Genomic DNA, 8,721 nt, shown 5'->3' on the forward strand with positions numbered 1-8,721 from the left:
ATGCACTGATCAGGTGGCTTATCATACACTGATCCGGTAAATTATCATGCACTGATCACGTGGCTATCATGCACTGATCACGTAACTGGTCATGCACTGATCACGTGACTGTTCATGCACTGATCACGTGGCTATCATGCACTGATCACGTGACTGATCATGCACTGATCACTTCGCTATCATGCACTTTACTCCTAACTGGGCATGCACTGATCACGTGGTTGATCATACACTGACCACCTTACAGATCTTGCGCTGATCATGTGACTGATCAGGTACTGATCACGTGACTCATCCTGCACTGATCATGTGCCTGATCATGTACTGATCACATGGCTATCATGCCCTGATCACGTGGCTATCATGCAATGATCACGTGGCTGATAATACACTTATCACGTGACTGATCAAGCACTGATCACGTGTCTATCATTCCCTGATCACGTCACTGCGCATGCACTGATAATGTGGATGTTGATACAGTGATCGTGTGACAGATCATGCACAGATCACGTGACTGATCATGCACTGATCAGGTGGCTATGATGCAGTGATCACCTGGTTGATCATACACTGATCACGTGGCAGAACATGCACTGATTACATGTCTATCATGCACTGATCTTGTGACTGCCCATGCACTGATCACGTGGCTGATCATACACTGATCTCGTGACTGCACACGCACTGCTCACGTGGCTTATCATACACTGATCACATGGCTGGTCATGCACTAATCACGTTGCTGATCAGGAACTGATGACCTGACTGAGCATGCAGTAACCACGTGTCTGAATGGCACCGATCATGTCACTGATCATGCGCTGATCACATGGCAATCATGCACTGATGATGTGTCTCCGGAGGCAATAATCAAAGAGCTGAGCAGGCACGAATCACGCAATCAGCAGGCAATAATCATGGACCTCAGCTGTGACAAATCATGCTGCACAGCTGGCAATAATCAAGCAGCTGAGCAGGCAGGAATCACATGGTTCAGCTGGCAATTGTCAAGCAGATGAGCAGGCAGGAATCACGCACCTCAGCTGGCAATAATCAAGCACATGAGCAGACAGGTATCACGCAGCTCAGCTGGCAATTATCAAGCAGATGAGCAGGCAGGAATCACACAGCTCAGCTGGGAATTATCAAGCAGATGAGCAGGCAGGAATGTCTCAGCTCAACTGGCAATTAAGAAGCAGATGAGCAGGCAGGAATCACGCAGCTCAGCAGGCCCTAATCACGTGACTGAGCACGCACTGTTCACGTGGCTGATCATACAAAGAACACATGACTGATCACATGGCTATCATTCACTGATCACCTGGCTGATCATGCACTGAACATGTGGCTGATCATGCACAGATAACCTGGCTGATCATGCACTGATCACCTGACTAATCATGCACTGATCACGTGGCTATCATACACTGATCACGTGACTGGGCATTCACTGATCACGTGGATGATCATACACTGATCACTAGACTGATCAAGCACTGATCTCCTGGCTATCATGCTCTAATCACGAGGTTGATCATACACTGCTCACGTGACTGATCATGCACTGATCAAATGTTTATCATTCACTGATCACGTGGCTGATCATGCACTGAACTTGTGGCTTATCATGGACAGGTAACCTGGCTGATCATGCACTGATCACGTGACTGATCAGGCACTTATCACGTGGCTATCTTGGACTGATCATGTGACTGTGCATGCCCTTATCACGTAACTGATCATGCACAGATAATGTGGCTATCATGCAATGATCACGTGACGGGGCATACACTGATCATGTGGATGATCATACACTGATCACGAGACTGATCATGCACAGAACTCATGGCTATCATGCACTGATTACGTGATTGAGTGTACACTGATCACGTGACTGATCATGTACTGATCACATGGCTATCATGCACTGATAACGTGGTTATCATGCTCTGATCACGTGGCTATCATGCACTGATCACAAGACTGATCATGCATTGATCACTTCGCTATCATCCACTTTTCACATGACTGGGTATGACCTGATCATGTGGATGGTGAGGTAGTAATCACGTGGCTGAACATGCACTGATTACCTGGGTGATCATACACTGATCACGTGACTGATCATGCACTGATCACCTGGCTATCATGCACTGATCGCATAGCTATCATGCACTGATCACGTGTCTGTGCATTCACTGATCAGGTGACTGATTGTGAACTGATAAGGTGGATATCATGCACTGATCAGGTGGCTTATCATACACTGATCCGGTAACTTATCATGCACTGATCACGTGACTGTTCATGCACTGATCTCGTGGCTATTATGCACTGATCACGTGAATGATCAGGCACTTATCTCGTGGCTATCTTGAACTGATCATGTGACTGTGCATGCCCTTATCACGTAACTGATCATGCACAGATAATGTGGCTATCATGCAATGATTACGTGACGGGGCATACACTGATCATGTGGATGATCATACACTGATCACGAGACTGATCATGTACAGAACTCATGGCTATCATGCACTGATCACCTCACTGCGCATGCAATGAAAATGTGGATGTTGATACAGTGATCCTGTGACAGATCATGCACAGATCACGTGACTGATCATGCACTGATCAGGTGGCTATCATGCACTTACCACGTGTCTATGATGCAGTGATCACCTCGCTGATCAGACACTGATCACGTGACTGATCATGCACTGATCACATGTCTATCCTGCACTGATCTTTTGACTGCCCGTGCACTGATCACGGGGATGATCATACACGATTCACCTGACTGATCATGGACAGATCACGTGACTGATCATGCACTGATCACGTAGCTATAATGCACTGATCACGTGACAGCACATACACTGATCACGTGGATATCATACACTGATCACGTGACTGATCATCCACTGCTCACGTGGCTGATCATACACTGATCTCGTGACTGCACATGCACTGATCACGTGGCTGATCATACACTGATCTCGTGATTGCACATGCACTGCTCACGTGCCTTATCATACACTGATCACTTGGATGATCATGCACTAATCACGTTGCTGATCAGGAACTGATCACGTGACTGAGCATGCAGTGACCACGTGTCTGAATGGCACCGATCATGTCACTGATCATGCGCTGATCACATGGCAATCATGCACTGATGATGTGCCTCCGGAGGCAATAATCAAAGAGCTGAGCAGGCACGAATCCCGCAATCAGCAGGCAATAATCATGGACCTCAGCTGTGACAAATCATGCTGCACAGCTGGCAATAATCAAGCAGCTGAGCAGGCAGGAATCACATGGCTCAGCTGGCAATTGTCAAGCAGATGAGCAGGCAGGAATCACGCACCTCAGCTGGCAATAATCAAGCACATGAGCAGACAGGTATCACGCAGCTCAGCTGGCAATTATCAAGCAGATGAGCAGGCAGGAATCACACAGCTCAGCTGGGAATTATCAAGCAGATGAGCAGGCAGGAATGTCTCAGCTCAGCTGGCAATTAAGAAGCAGATGAGCACGCAGGAATCACGCAGCTCAGCAGGCCCTAATCACGTGACTGAGCACGCACTGTTCACGTGGCTGAACATACAATGATCACATGACTGATCACATGGCTATCATTCACTGATCACCTGGCTGATCATGCACTGAACACGTGGCTGATCATGCACAGATAACCTGGCTGATCATGCACTGATTACCTGACTAATCATGAACTGATCACTTGGCTATCATACACTGATCACGTGACTGGGCATTCACTGATCACGTGGATGATCATACACTGATCACTAGACTGATCAAGCACTGATCTCGTGGCTATCATGCACTAATCACGTGGTTGATCATACACTGCTCACGTGACTGATCATGCACAGATCAAATGTTTATCATTCACTGATCACGTGACTGATCATGCATTGATCACCTGGCTATCATGCACTTAGCGCATAGCTATCATGCACTGATCACGTGACTGTGCATTCATTGATCAGGTGACTGATTGTGAACTGATAAGGTGGATAGCATGCACTGATCAGGTGGCTTATCATACACTGATCCGGTAACTTTTCATGCACTGATCACGTGGCTATCATGCACTGATCACGTTACTGGTCATGCACTGATCACGTGACTGTTCATGCACTGATCACGTGACTCGGCATTCACTGGTCACGTGGATGATCGTACACTGATCACTAGACTGATCAAGCACTGATCTCGTAGCTATCATGCACTAATTACGTGGTTGATCATACACTGCTCACGTGACTGATCATGCACTGATCAAATGTTTATCATTCACTGATCACGTGGCTGATCGTGCACTGAACATGTGGCTTATCATGCACAGGTAACCTGGCTGATCATGCACTGATCACGTGACTGATCAGGCACTTATCACGTGGCTATCTTGGACTGATCATGTGACTGTGCATGCCCTAAACACTTAACTGATCATGCACAGATAATGTGGCTATCAGGCAATGATCACGTGACTGGGCATACACTGATCATGTGGATGATCATACACTGATCACGAGACTGATCATGCACAGAACTCATGGCTATCATGCACTGATCACGTGGATGAGTATACACTGATCACGTGACTGATCATGTACTGATCACATGGCTATCATGCACTGATAATGTGGTTATCATGCACTGATCACGTGGCTATCATGCACTGATCACGTGACTGATCATGCACTGATCACTTCGCTATCATCCACTTTTCACATGACTGCGCATGACCTGATCACGTGGATGGTGAGGTAGTGATCACGTGGCTGATCATGCACTGATCACGCGCCTGATCGTACACTGATCACGTGACTGATCATGCACTGCTCACGTGGCTTATCATACACTGATCACGTCGCTGATCATACACTGATCTCGTGACTGCACATGCACTGATCACGTGGCTGATCATACACTGATCACCTGGCAAATCATGCACTGCTCACGTGGCTTATCATACACTGATCACGGGACTGATCATGCACTGATCACGAAGCTATAATGCACTGATCACGTGACTGCACATGCACTTATCACGTGATTATCATGCACTGATCACGTGGCTGGTCATGCACTGCTCACGTGGCTTATCATACACTGATCACGTGGCTGATCATACACTGATCTCGTGACTGCACATGCACTGCTCTCCTGGCTTATCATACACTGATCACGTGGCTGATCATACACTGATCTCGTGACTGCACATGCACTGCTCACGTGGCTTATCATACACTGATCACGTGGCTGATCATGCACTAATCACGTTGCTGATCAGGAACTGATCACGTGACTGAGCTTGCAGTGACCACGTGTCTGAATGGCACCGATCATGTCACTGATCATGTACTGATCACATGGCTATCATGCACTGATAACGTGGTTATCATGCACTGTGCATTCACTGATCAGGTGACTGATTGTGAACTGATAAGGTGGATATCATGCACTGATCAGGTGGCTTATCATACACTGATCCGGTAAATTATCATGCACTGATCACGTGGCTATCATGCACTGATCACGTAACTGGTCATGCACTGATCACGTGACTGTTCATGCACTGATCACGTGGCTATCATGCACTGATCACGTGACTGATCATGCACTGATCACTTCGCTATCATGCACTTTACTCCTAACTGGGCATGCACTGATCACGTGGTTGATCATACACTGACCACCTTACAGATCTTGCGCTGATCATGTGACTGATCAGGTACTGATCACGTGACTCATCCTGCACTGATCATGTGCCTGATCATGTACTGATCACATGGCTATCATGCCCTGATCACGTGGCTATCATGCAATGATCACGTGGCTGATAATACACTTATCACGTGACTGATCAAGCACTGATCACGTGTCTATCATTCCCTGATCACGTCACTGCGCATGCACTGATAATGTGGATGTTGATACAGTGATCGTGTGACAGATCATGCACAGATCACGTGACTGATCATGCACTGATCAGGTGGCTATGATGCAGTGATCACCTGGTTGATCATACACTGATCACGTGGCAGAACATGCACTGATTACATGTCTATCATGCACTGATCTTGTGACTGCCCATGCACTGATCATGTGGCTGATCATACACTGATCTCGTGACTGCACACGCACTGCTCACGTGGCTTATCATACACTGATCACATGGCTGGTCATGCACTAATCACGTTGCGGATCAGGAACTGATCACCTGACTGAGCATGCAGTATCCACGTGTCTGAATGGCACCGATCATGTCACTGATCATGCGCTGATCACATGGCAATCATGCACTGATGATGTGCCTCCGGAGGCAATAATCAAAGAGCTGAGCAGGCACGAATCACGCAATCAGCAGGCAATAATCATGGACCTCAGCTGTGACAAATCATGCTGCACAGCTGGCAATAATCAAGCAGCTGAGCAGGCAGGAATCACATGGTTCAGCTGGCAATTGTCAAGCAGATGAGCAGGCAGGAATCACGCACCTCAGCTGGCAATAATCAAGCACATGAGCAGACAGGTATCACGCAGCTCAGCTGGCAATTATCAAGCAGATGAGCAGGCAGGAATCACACAGCTCAGCTGGGAATTATCAAGCAGATGAGCAGGCAGGAATGTCTCAGCTCAGCTGGCAATTAAGAAGCAGATGAGCAGGCAGGAATCACGCAGCTCAGCAGGCCCTAATCACGTGACTGAGCACGCACTGTTCACGTGGCTGATCATACAAAGAACACATGACTGATCACATGGCTATCATTCACTGATCACCTGGCTGATCATGCACTGAACACGTGGCTGATCATGCACAGATAACCTGGCTGATCATGCACTGATCACCTGACTAATCATGAACTGATCACGTGGCTATCATACACTGATCACGTGACTGGGCATTCACTGATCACGTGGATGATCATACACTGATCACTAGACTGATCAAGCACTGATCTCCTGGCTATCATGCTCTAATCACGAGGTTGATCATACACTGCTCACGTGACTGATCATGCACTGATCAAATGTTTATCATTCACTCATCACGTGGCTGATCATGCACTGAACTTGTGGCTTATCATGGACAGGTAACCTGGCTGATCATGCACTGATCACGTGACTGATCAGGCACTTATCACGTGGCTATCTTGGACTGATCATGTGACTGTGCATGCCCTTATCACGTAACTGATCATGCACAGATAATGTGGCTATCATGCAATGATCACGTGACGGGGCATACACTGATCATGTGGATGATCATACACTGATCACGAGACTGATCATGCACAGAACTCATGGCTATCATGCACTGATTACGTGACTGAGTGTACACTGATCACGTGACTGATCATGTACTGATCACATGGCTATCATGCACTGATAACGTGGTTATCATGCTCTGATCACGTGGCTATCATGCACTGATCACAAGACTGATCATGCATTGATCACTTCGCTATCATCCACTTTTCACATGACTGGGTATGACCTGATCATGTGGATGGTGAGGTAGTAATCACGTGGCTGAACATGCACTGATTACCTGGGTGATCATACACTGATCACGTGACTGATCATGCACTTATCACCTGGCTATCATGCACTGATCGCATAGCTATCATGCACTGATCACGTGTCTGTGCATTCACTGATCAGGTGACTGATTGTGAACTGATAAGGTGGATATCATGCACTGATCAGGTGGCTTATCATACACTGATCCGGTAACTTATCATGCACTGATCACGTGACTGTTCATGCACTGATCTCGTGGCTATTATGCACTGATCACGTGAATGATCAGGCACTTATCTCGTGGCTATCTTGAACTGATCAGGTGACTGTGCATGCCCTTATCACGTAACTGATCATGCACAGATAATGTGGCTATCATGCAATGATTACGTGACGGGGCATACACTGATCATGTGGATGATCATACACTGATCACGAGACTGATCATGTACAGAACTCATGGCTATCATGCACTGATCACCTCACTGCGCATGCAATGAAAATGTGGATGTTGATACAGTGATCCTGTGACAGATCATGCACAGATCACGTGACTGATCATGCACTGATCACATGTCTATCCTGCACTGATCTTTTGACTGCCCGTGCACTGATCACGGGGATGATCATACACGATTCACCTGACTGATCATGGACAGATCACGTGACTGATCATGCACTGATCACGTAGCTATAATGCACTGATCCCGTGACAGCACATACACTGATCACGTGGATATCATACACTGATCACGTGACTGATCATGCACTGCTCACGTGGCTGATCATACACTGATCTCGTGACTGCACATGCACTGATCACGTGGCTGATCATACACTGATCTCGTGACTGCACATGCACTGCTCACGTGCCTTATCATACACTGATCACTTGGATGATCATGCACTAATCACGTTGCTGATCAGGAACTGATCACGTGACTGAGCATGCAGTGACCACGTGTCTGAATGGCACCGATCATGTCACTGATCATGCGCTGATCACATGGCAATCATGCACTGATGATGTGCCTCCGGAGGCAATAATCAAAGAGCTGAGCAGGCACGAATCACGCAATCAGCAGGCAATAATCATGGACCTCAGCTGTGACAAATCATGCTGCACAGCTGGCAATAATCAAGCAGCTGAGCAGGCAG

This window comes from Bos grunniens, chromosome 5, assembly GCF_055505025.1.
Source record: "Bos grunniens cultivar Pamir isolate PY7600 chromosome 5, Bosgru_T2T1.0, whole genome shotgun sequence".
In the NCBI taxonomy this organism is placed as follows: domain Eukaryota; kingdom Metazoa; phylum Chordata; class Mammalia; order Artiodactyla; family Bovidae; genus Bos; species Bos grunniens.